At 48.1% G+C, this 11496-nt stretch overlaps 1 pseudogene; it reads right to left on the reverse strand.

The window, feature by feature from the left end:
• The window catches only part of LOC141106040 (intelectin-1-like), a 52830-nt pseudogene extending 41602 nt beyond the window's left edge, over nucleotides 1–11228 (reverse strand).
• Nucleotides 11229–11496: the final 268 nt, after the last annotated feature.

Consider the following 11496-nt stretch of genomic DNA (forward strand, 5'->3'; position numbering starts at 1 on the left):
CATTTAGGGACAAGGTGAATGAGGTCAAACATCTATGATCCAACTTGGTAGGATAAGCTGCTGCCCTGTTGTGGTTGTACCACCAGGGTAACATCCAGTTGTGCCAGTATTTTCTGCTTGAACTTATCATAATCCACACCAACCACAGACTCCAAATCACCATAGGCTTTCTGTGAGTCACCGTTACCAAGAGGCCACAGTCCTACTCACTGGGGTTGATTTACTAAAGGCAAATAGACTGTGCAGTTGCTCCAAAGCTTAGTATTCATATTTAATATTTTCAATAAAAATATTGGAAACTAAAATTGCTTTAGAAAACTTAACGATTCACTTCCGGACCGCCCGCCGACATTATACGTCGGTATTTTGACGTTGAATACCGGGGTTATGGCAGCAGATAGCTGCCATAACCCCAGTATTTTTTTAAACTGTGGGCGGTCCTCTTTAAGATAAAAGTGGTCTCAGTGGTAGATTTGCTGCAAGATCACTTTTATGGGCAGTGCAAGAGGTAACTCCTCCTGCCGTGTCCTGGGCAGGAGGGGGCCGTTGGAAGGGGTGGAGACGATTCGGTCCTGTGGCCTGATGGGCAGGAAGTCGAGTGGGGGTCATCTATGCCCTTGGAGGACCAGAGCAATGTCAAACGTCATTTCCGCCCAACGGCCTTAACCACTTCAGCCCCGGAAGGATTCGCCCCCTTAATGACCAGAGCAATTTTTGCGAGATGGCACTGCGTCGCTTTAACTGACAATTAACGTCCATTTTAGCCCACAAATAGAGCTTTCTTTTGGTGGTATTTGATCACCTCTGCGGTTTTTATTTTTTGCGCTATAAACAAAGAGCAAAAAGTTTGAAAAAGAAAATTTTTTATACTTTCTGCTATAAAACATATCCAAAACAAAAATAAAAAAACAAATGTATTCATCAGTTTAGGCTGATATACAGTGGGGACGGAAAGTATTCAAACCCCCTTAAATTTTTCACTCTTTGTTATATTGCAGCCATTTGCTAAAATCATTTAACCACTTCAGAAGGATTTACCCCATTCCTGACCAGAGCACTTTTTACAATTTGGCACTGCGTCGCTTTAACTGCTAATTGCGCGGTCATGCAATGCTTTTGTTCTAAAAAAAATCCAATAAACTCAATTTTAGTCATACATTTAGGCCAAAATGTATTCGGCCACATGTCTTTGGTAAAATAAATGTCAATAAGTGTATATTTATTGGTTTGCGCAAAAGTTATAGCGCCTACAAACTAGGGTACATTTTCTGGAATTTACACAGCATTTAATTTATGACTGCCTATGTCGTTTCTTGAGGTGCTAAAATGGCAGGGCAGTACAAAACCCCCACAAATGACCCCATTTTGGAAAGTAGACACCCCAAGGAAATTGCTGAGAGGCATGCTAAGCCCATTGAATATTCATTTTTTTTGTCCCAAGTGATTGAATAATGACAAAAAAAAAAATTACAAAAAGTTGTCACTAAATGATATATTGCTCACACAGGCCATGGGCATATGTGGAATTGCACCCCAAAACACATTTAGCTGCTTCTCCTGAGTATGGGGATACCACATGTGTGGGACTTTTTGGGAGCCTAGCCGTGTACGGGGCCCCGAAATTCAATCACTGCATTCAGGATTTCTAAGGGCATACATTTTTGATTTTACTCCTCACTACCTATCACAGTTTTGAAGGCCATAAAATGCCCAGATGGCATAACCCCCCCAAATGACCCCATTTTGGAAAGTAGACACCCCAAGCTATTTGCTGAGAGGCATGTTGAGTCCATGGAATGTTTTATATTTTGACACAAGTTGCGGGAAAGTGACAATTTTTTTTTTTTGCACAAAGTTTTCACTAAATGATATATTGCTCACACAGGCCATGGGCATATGTGGAATTGCACCCCAAAATACATTTAGCTGCTTCTCCTGAGTATGGGGATACCACATGTGTGGGACTTTTTAGGAGCCTAGCCGCGTACGGGGCCCCCGAAAACCAATCACCGCCTTCAGGATTTCTAAGGGTGTAAATTTTTGATTTCACTCTGCACTGCTTATCACAGTTTCGGAGGCCATGGAATGCCCAGGTGGCACAAAACCCCCCCAAATGACCCCATTTTGGAAAGTAGACACCCCAAGCTATTTGCTGAGAGGCATGGTGAGTATTTTGCAGCTCTCATTTGTTTTTGAAAATAAAGAAAGACAAGAAAAACATTTTTTTTTTCTTTTTTCAATTTTCAAAACTTTGTGACAAAAAGTGAGGTCTGCAAAATACTCACTATACCTCTCAGCAAATAGCTTGGGATGTCTACTTTCCAAAATGGGGTCATTTGGGGGGGGTTTTGCCACCTGGGCATTCCATGGCCTCCGAAACTGTGATAGGCAGTGAAGAGTGAAATCAAAAATTTACGCTCTTAGAAAGCCCGAAGGCGGTGCTTGGTTTTCGGGGTCCCGTGCGCGGCTAGGCTCCCAAAAAGTCCCACACATGTGGTATCCCCGTACTCAGGAGAAGCAACAGAATGTATTTTGGGGTGTAATTTCACATATTCCCATGGCATGTTTGAGCAATATATCATTTAGTGACAACTTTGTGCAAAAAAAAAAAAAAAATTGTCTCTTTCCCGCAACTTGTGTCACAATATAAAATATTCCATGGACTCGACGTGCCTCTCAGCAAATAGCTTGGGGTGTCTACTTTCCAAAATGGGGTCATTTGGGGGGGTTTTGAACTGTCCTGGCATTTTATGCACAACATTTAGAAGCTTATGTCACACATCACCCACTCTTCTAACCACTTGAAGACAAAGCCCTTTCTGACACTTTTTGATTACATGAAAAAATTATTTTTTTTTGCAAGAAAATTACTTTGAACCCCCACAAATTATATATTTTTTTAAAGCAAATGCCCTACAGATTAAAATGGTGGGTGTTGTATTTTTTTTTTCACACAGTATTTGCGCAGCGATTTTTCAAACGCAGTTTTTGGGGAAAAAACACACTTTTTTAAATTTTAATGCACTAAAACACACTATATTGCCCAAATGTTTGATGAAATAAAAAAGATGATCTTAGGCCGAGTACATGGATACCAAACATGACATGCTTTAAAATTGTGCACAAACGTGCAGTGGCGACAAACTAAATACATTTTTAAAAGCCTTTAAAAGCCTTTACAGGTTACCACTTTAGATTTACAGAGGAGGTCTACTGCTAAAATTACTGCCCTCGATTTGACCTTCGCGGTGATACCTCACATGCATGGTGCAATTGCTGTTTACATTTGATGCCAGACCGACGCTTGCGCTCGCTTTTTTTTTTTTTCTTTATTATTTTTTTGCTTTTCTATCTTATTTTTAAACTGTTCCTTTCATTTTTTTTTTTTTAAATCATTTTTATTGTTATCTCAGGGAATGTAAATATCCCCTATGATAGCAATAGGTAGTGACAGGTACTCTTTTTTGAAAAAATTGGGGTCTTTTAGACCCTAGATTTCTCCTCTGCCCTCAAAGCATCTGACCACACCAAGATCGGTGTGATAAAATGCTTTCCCAATTTCCCAATGGCGCTGTTTACATCTGGCAAAATCTAAGTCATAAAATGCTCGTAGCTTCCGGTTTCTTAGGCCATAGAGATGTTTGGAGCCACTCTGGTCTCTGATCAGCTCTATGGTCAGCTGGCTGAATCACCGGCTGCATTCTCAGGTTTCCTGTTGAGACAGGAGAGCCAGAGAAAAACAAGGAAGACGGTGGGGGGGGGGCATTCCCTCCCACTGCTTGTAAAAGCAGTCTAGAGGCTAATTAGCCGCTAGGATTGGTTTTACATGAAAGCCGACCGCTGGCTGAAAAGAATGATACCAAGATGATACCTAAACCTGCAGGCATCATTCTGGTATAACCACTCAAAGTCGTGAATGGCGTACCTGAAGACAAAAAAATGGTTAACAATAAAGCACAGTAAACGGTAAAGTATAAAAAATTGCATACCTGAAAAGCAAACATGATAAAACATAATAACAAACTAAAACATTGCAGAATAGATAACAAATTAAAACATTGCAGAATAGAATACAGTAAAAAAGAGCAGAACAATAGAGAGAGAATAGAGAGAGAGAGAACAATAAAACGACAACTATTTTTTTTTTTATTTTATATTTTTGTTTGTGTTTTTTTTTTTTTTTTTACACTTTTTTTTGTAACTAACTTTTATAACTGTAAACGGTTCCAGGTTCGGGTTTCTCAAAATGCGATGGCATCTTGGGAGACCCTGTGAAAGTGTGCCTAGTCTGTGCAATACTGTACCCTACGCTAATACTCAACTAGTGAATGGTAGCGTTCAAAACATTCACCAATGCAAAGACCAGGATTGTCAGGACAGGGACAATAATAGCGGGTGACACGCCTATATCCGCGCTTGCTGCAGACACGACATCTTTTTTGGGGGGGGTTCGTTGGGTAGGGGTACTCGGGAGGACATAAAGAAAATGCCTCTCATGCAGCCGACTGCATTTGGTTGGGGATGTGAATGGGGGAAGTACGGGCGCTGCAGAAGCGGTGGGTTCCCAATTAGGATTGGTGAATGCAGCAGGAAGGGCACTATGGGCACTACGGGCCTGTGTTTGTCTTTTTGGTGGCAGCGGGACACTACTTGTGCTTGCCACCTCACCAGCTTGAACTGCACTTATGGGACTCGCCACGTCACCAAGTGTTACTGCAGTGCTGGTTTGACTACGACTGGGGTGTACTAGGCCGCTGGCGCTTACCAGTTCACCAAAACACTACCAAAAAAACTGTTAGCAATCGCAGGGATCAGGCCTGACTCTGCGAACGCTGCAGTTATGCGTTTAGTGTTTTGTAAGTGACAGTGATCGATCGATACTGCACTTGGCTGGGCTGGGCTGGGCCGGGCGGAGGGGCAAAACGCAGGTGCTAGCAGTTATCTGGGCTGATCCCGCTAACACTGCGTTTTTGGGAACACTAAACTGCTGGGGACGCCAGTATAGATCTGATCGGATCAGATATTGATCCGTTCAGATACTATACCACTAAGGGAGGTGTACGGTGCGTGCGTGGGTGTTAGCGGTACTAGCACTAACCTGACGCTGCCTGGGGCTGGTGCTTGCCAGTTCACCAAAACGCTACCAAGAAAACTGTTAGCGATCGCAGGGATCAGGCCTGACTCTGCGAACGCTGCAGTTATGCGTTTAGTGTTTTGTAAGTGACAGTGATCGATCGATACTGCACTTGGGTGGGCTGGGCTGGGCCGGGCGGAGGGGAAAAACGCAGGTGCTAGCAGGTATCTGGGCTGATCCCGATAACACTGCGTTTTTGGGAACCCTAAACTGCTGGGGACGCTAGTATAGATCTGATCGGATCAGATATTGATCCGTTCAGATACTATACCACTAAGGGAGGCGTATGCTGCGTGCGTGGATGTTAGCAGTACTGGCGCTAATCTGATGCTGCCTGGGGCGACGCATATCACCGCCGGGCGATCAGGGGGCTAAACCTTTATTCGGTAATAAACGGCGGGTGCCCTGACACTATAAAAAAATAAACGAACTAACCAGCGTCACCCGTAACGGTTATACGGTGATCAGTGGTGAAAGGGTTAACTAGGGGGTAATCAAGGGGTTAAAACATTTATTAGATAGTATATGGGGGTCCCTGACGCTATAAAACGCTGACGGCGAACCTAAATATTTACCTCCCTAACTAGCGTCACCAGCGACACTAATACAGCGATCAGAAAAATGATCGCTTAGCGACACTGGTGACAGGGGTTGATCAAGGGGTTAAAACTTTATTAGGGGGGGTTAGGGGGGTACCCTAGACCTACAGGGGGCTAACATTCACTGCCCTACCACTTCTAACTGTCACAAACTGACACCATGCAGTAATCAGAAAAAAAAAAAAATACTGCTTGGTGTCAGTGTGACATGGGGGGGGAGGGGTGATTGGGGGGGGATCGGGGGGCGATCAGGGGGGGATCGGGGGTGTTTTGTGTGCCTGGCATGTTCTACTGTGTGTGTGTGTATGTGTTGTGCACTCACATGTCTTCTCTCCTCTGCGCCGGAACGGAAACTGCCGAGCCGAGGAGAGATGACATCACATCCTCTGCCTGTGTGTACTACACACAGGCAGGGGAGGATTCCCATTGGCTGGGAGCAATCCCGAAGGGGGGGCCACGAACGGATGGTCTCCCCCTTGCCTCTCAACGCTCCCAGTCACAAGCCGACCGCCGCTGGCACCGGGGGGGTCCCATCGGACCCCCCGCCCGCGGGAGGCTAATCACGTATGGGTACGTGATTCTGCCTGCCCGTGCCATTCTGCTCACGTATATAGGCGTGAGGCGGTCGGCAAGTGGTTAAGTTCATTTTTTTCCTCATTAATGTACACACAGCACCCCAGATTGACAGAAAAACACAGAATTGTTGACATTTTTGCAGATTCATTAAAAAAGAGAAACTGAAATATCACATGGTCCTAAGTATTCAGACCCTTTGCTCAGTATTTAGTAGAAGAACCCTTTTGATCTAATACAGCCATGACTTTTTGGGAAAGGTGCAACAAGTTTTTCAAACCTGGATTTGGGGATCCTCTGCCATTCCACCTTGCAGATCCTCTCCAGTTCTGTCAGGTTGGATGGTAAACATTGGTGGACAGCCATTTTTAGGTCTCTCCAGAGATGCTCAATTGGGTTTAAGTAAGGGCTCTGGCTGGGCCATTCAAAAACAGTCACGGAGTTGTTGTGAAGCCACTCCTTCGTTATTTTAGCTGTGTGCTTAAGGTCATTGTCCTGTTGGAAGGTAAACCTTCGGCCCAGTCTGAGGTCCTGAGCACTCTGGAGAAGGTTTTCGTCCAGGGTATCCCTGTACTTGCCCGCATTCATCTTTCCCTCGATTGCAACCAGTCCTCCTGTCCCTGCAGCTAAAAAACACCCCCACAGCATGATGCTGCCACCACCATGCTTCACTGTTGGGACTGTATTGGACAGGTGATGAGCAGTGCCTGGTTTTCTCCACACATACCGCTTAGAATTAAGGCCAAAAAGTTCTATCTTGGTCTCATCAGACCAGAGAATCTTATTTCTCACCATCTTGGAGTCCTTCAGGTGTTTTTTAGCAAACTCCATGCGGCTTTCATGTATCTTGCACTGAGGAGAGGCTTCTGTTGGGCCACTCTGCCATAAAGCCCCGACTGGTGGAGGGCTGCAGTGATGGTTGACTTTCTACAACTTTCTCCCATCTCCGGACTGCATCTCTGGAGCTCAGCCACAGTGATCTTTGGGTTCTTCTTTACCTCCCTCACCAAGGCTCTTCTCCCCGATAGCTCAGTTTGGCCGGACGGCCAGCTCTAGGAAGGGTTCTGGTCGTCCCAAACATTTTCCATTTAAGGATTATGGAGGCCACTGTGCTCTTAGGAACCTTAAGTGCAGCAGAATTTTTTTTGTAACCTTGGCCAGATCTGTGTCTTGCCACAATTCTGTCTCTGAGCTCTTCAGGCAGTTCTTTTGACCTCATGATTCTCATTTGCTCTGATATGCACTGTGAGCTGTAAGGTCTTATATAGACAGGTGTGTGGCTTTCCTAATCAAGTCCAATCAGTATAATCAAACACAGATGGACTCAAATGAAGGTGTAGAACCATCTCAAGGATGATCAGAAGAAATTGACAGCACCTGAGTTAAATATATGAGTGTCACTGCAAAGGGTCTAAATACTTAAGACCATGTGATATTTCAGTTTTTCTTTTTTAATAAATCTGCAAAAATGTCAACAATTCTGTGTTTTTCTGTCAATATGGGGTGCTGTGTGTACATTAATGAGGAAAAAAATGAACTTAAATGATTTTAGCAAATGGCTGCAATTTATCAAAGAGTGAAAAATTTAAGGGGGTCTGAATACTTTCCGTCCCCACTGTATATTCTTCTACATATTTTTGGTAAAAAAATCACAATAGGCGTATATTGATTGGTTTGCGCAAAAGTTATCGCGTCTACAAACTCGGGATAGATTTAGGGACTTTTTTTTTAATGCTTTTACTGGTAATGGCGATGATCTGCGATTTTTAGCAGGACTGCGACATTGCTGCGGACAAATCTGACCCCAAATTACTCTTTTTGACCAGTGACATTATTACATTGATCAGTGCTAAAATTACACTTGCAGGGAAGGGGTTAACACTAGGGGCAATCAAGGTGTTAATTGTGCTCCCACAGGGTGTTCTAACTGTAGGGGGGTGGGCTTACTGAAACATGACAGAGATCACTGTTCCCGGTCACCGGGAACAGTAGGTCTCTGTCATGTCACTAGGCAGAACGGGGAAATGCCTTGTTTACATAGGCAGTTCCCCATTGTGCCTCTCCCAGTGGCGGCTAGTGAAGTTTTAGGATGGGGGGGCACCAGACCCCGCCCTTCCTTTTTGACCATTCCCACTTGGTGAAAATGGGCGTGGTTTCAGCGAAATAGTGGGCGTGGCTCTAAGGTGGTGTGGTTAGCGTCTGAGATGAACGAGGGATGGAGGGAGAGGGAGAGAGGGACAGCAGGCCTAGATCCTACACAACAATAGAAATGTGTATTCTAGAAAGTTTAACAATCAGCAGATAAAGATACTCCAAACACCTGGTGTTAGCGCTTCAATCATCCCGGCACCATGGTTGTTATGGTGTCAGGATGATTGAAGCGCATTATTACTATTATTACATTGTAATATAAAATGAAATCATTCAACTCACCATAATGCAGAATCAGTGGGAGCCCCGAGTGTGTCACTAGCCACGTCGCCTACAACCAGATGCCATCAGGTGTCCCCAGCAGTCCGTCCTTACATGCAGCCTGTGTCACATCAAATGCAGCCTCTGTCACATAACATGCAGCCTCTGTCCCCCCAAATGCAGCCTCTGTCTCCCCAAATGCAGCCTCTGTCCCCCCCCCAAATGCAGCCTCTGCCCCCCCCAAATGCAGCCTCTGTCCCCCCCCCAAATGCAGCATGCCTGTGTCCCATTACATGCAGCATGCCTGTGTCCCATTAAATGCAGCCTCTGTTCTCCAAAATGCAGCCTCTGTTCCCTCCAAATGCAGCATGCCTGTGTCCCATTAAATGCAGCCTCTGTTCCCCCAAATGCAGCCTCTGTCCCCCCCAAATGCAGCATGCCTGTGTCCCATTAAATGTAGCCTCTGTTCCCCCAAATGCAGCCTCTGTCCCCCCAAATGCAGCCTCTGTCCCCCCCAAATGCAGCATGCCTGTCCCCCCCCAAATGAAGCCTCTGTCCCCCCCCAAATGCAGCCTCTGCCCCCCCCCCAAATGCAGCCTCTGTCCCCCCCAAATGCAGCCTATGTCCCCCCAAATACAGCATGCCTGTGTCCCATTAAATGCAGCCTCTGTTCCCCCAAATGCAGCCTCTGTCCCCCCCAAATACAGCCTCTGTCCCCCCCAATGCAGCCTCTGCCCCCCCAAAATGCAGCCTCTGTCTCCCCCAAAATGCAGCCTCTGTTCCCCCCAATGCAGCCTCTGTCCCCCCCAAATACAGCCTCGGCCCCCCCAAATACAGCCTCTGTCTCCCCCCAAATACAGCCTCTGTCCCCTTACATCAGAGTTGCCATCAGTGTCCCTCCACAGCATGTGTCCCCATCAGAGCCCCCCGCAGCATGTGTCCCTCACAGCAGGTGTCCCCCATCAGAGCCCCCCACAGCAGGTGTCCCCATCAGAGCCCCCCACAGCAGGTGTCCCCCATCAGAGCCCCCCCACAGCAGGTGTCCCCATCAGAGCCCCCTCACAGCAGGTGTCCCCTACAGCAGTTGTCTCCATCAGAGTCCCCCCACAGCAGGTGTCCCCATCAGAGTCCCCCCACAGCAGGTGTCCCCATCAGAGTCCCCCCACAGCAGGTGTCCCCCATCAGAGCCCCCCACAGCAGGTGACCCCCATCAGAGCCCCCCCACAGCAGGTGTCCCCCATCAGAGCCCCCTACCGCAGGTGTCCCCATCTGAGTCCCCCCACAGCAGGTGTCCCTATCAGAGTCCCCCCACAGCAGGTGTCCCTATCAGAGTCCCCCCACAGCAGGTGTCCCCATCAGAGTCCCCCCACAGCAGGTGTCCCCATCAGAGTCCCCCCACAGCAGGTGTCCCCCATCAGAACCCCCCACAGCATGTGTCCCCCATCAGAGCCCCCCCACAGCAGGTGTCCCCATCAGAGCTCCCCCACAGCAGGTGTCCACATCAGAGCCCCCTCACAGCAGGTGTCCCCTACAGCAGTTGTCCCCATCAAAGTCCCCCCACAGCAGGTGTCCCCATCAGAGTCCCCTATCAGAGCCCCCCACAGCAGGTGTCCCCTATCAAAGCCCCCCACAGCAGGTGTCCCCCATCAGAGTCCCCCACAGCAGGTGTCCCCCATCAGAGTCCCCCCACAGCAGGTGTCCCCCATCAGAGCCCCCACAGCAGGTGTCCCCCATCAGAGACCCCCACAGCAGGTGTTCCCCATCAGAGCCCTCCACAGCAGGTGTTCCCCATCAGAGCCCCCCACAGCAGGTGTCTCAATCAGAGTCCCCCCACAGCAGGTGTCCCCTATCAGAGTCCCCCCACAGCAGGTGTCCCCCATCAGAGCCCCCCACAGCAGGTGTCCCCCATCAGAGCCCCCCACAGCAGGTGTCCCCCATCAGATCCCCCCACAGCAGGTGTCCCCCATCAGAGCCCCCACAGCAGGTGTTCCCCATCAGAGCCCCCCACAGCAGGTGTCCCCCAAAGCAGGTGTCTCAATCAGAGTCCCCCCACAGCGGGTGTCCCCATCAGAGTCCCCTCAAAACAGGAGTCGCCCATTAGAGCCCCCCCACAGCAGGTGTCCCCCATCAGAGCCCCCCCACAGCAGGTGTCCCCCATCAGAGCCCCCCCACAGCAGGTGTCCCCATCAGAGCCCCCCACAGCAGTTGTCCCCCCCAAATGCAGCCTCTGCCCCCCCAAAAGCAGCCTCTGCCCCCCCCAAATGCAGCCTCTGCCCCCCCAAATGTAGCCTCTGTCCCCCCCATTCTCCACACAGCGCCAGCGGTACTTACCTTGGGTCTCCTGCGGTGTCCTCCTCCTCACACTGGCACCAGCATTCTTCCTGTTTCCTCTCTCGGGCGCAATGAGAGAGAGGCAGGAAGTGACATCTGACTCAGGGCAGATGTCAATCAAATCTGAAGTGCCGAGTAGCTTCCGCCCGGCGCCTGCAGTATGTATTACTATGGCCGGGCGGAAGCTACTCGGCGCTTTAGAAAACGCCACAAGGCGGGCTAAACGCCCGCAAATGCAGCGCCACGTCTGCAATCTCGTGATTGCATAGACGTGGCACTTCCTATAAGTGCACTGTGTCCGGCGTCGCACTGTGTCCGGCGTCCGAACACAGTGCACTTTAGGACCTTTTTTTTTTTTTTAAAGGGCCAGTAATAAAAAAAAAAATTTCTTTTTATTTTTTTTTACTTTTTTTTTTTTTGCTGCCTGGAGGGGGGGGGGGGGGGGCG

The sequence above is a fragment of the Aquarana catesbeiana genome, linkage group LG08 (assembly GCF_042186555.1).
Source record: "Aquarana catesbeiana isolate 2022-GZ linkage group LG08, ASM4218655v1, whole genome shotgun sequence".
Classification (NCBI taxonomy): domain Eukaryota; kingdom Metazoa; phylum Chordata; class Amphibia; order Anura; family Ranidae; genus Aquarana; species Aquarana catesbeiana.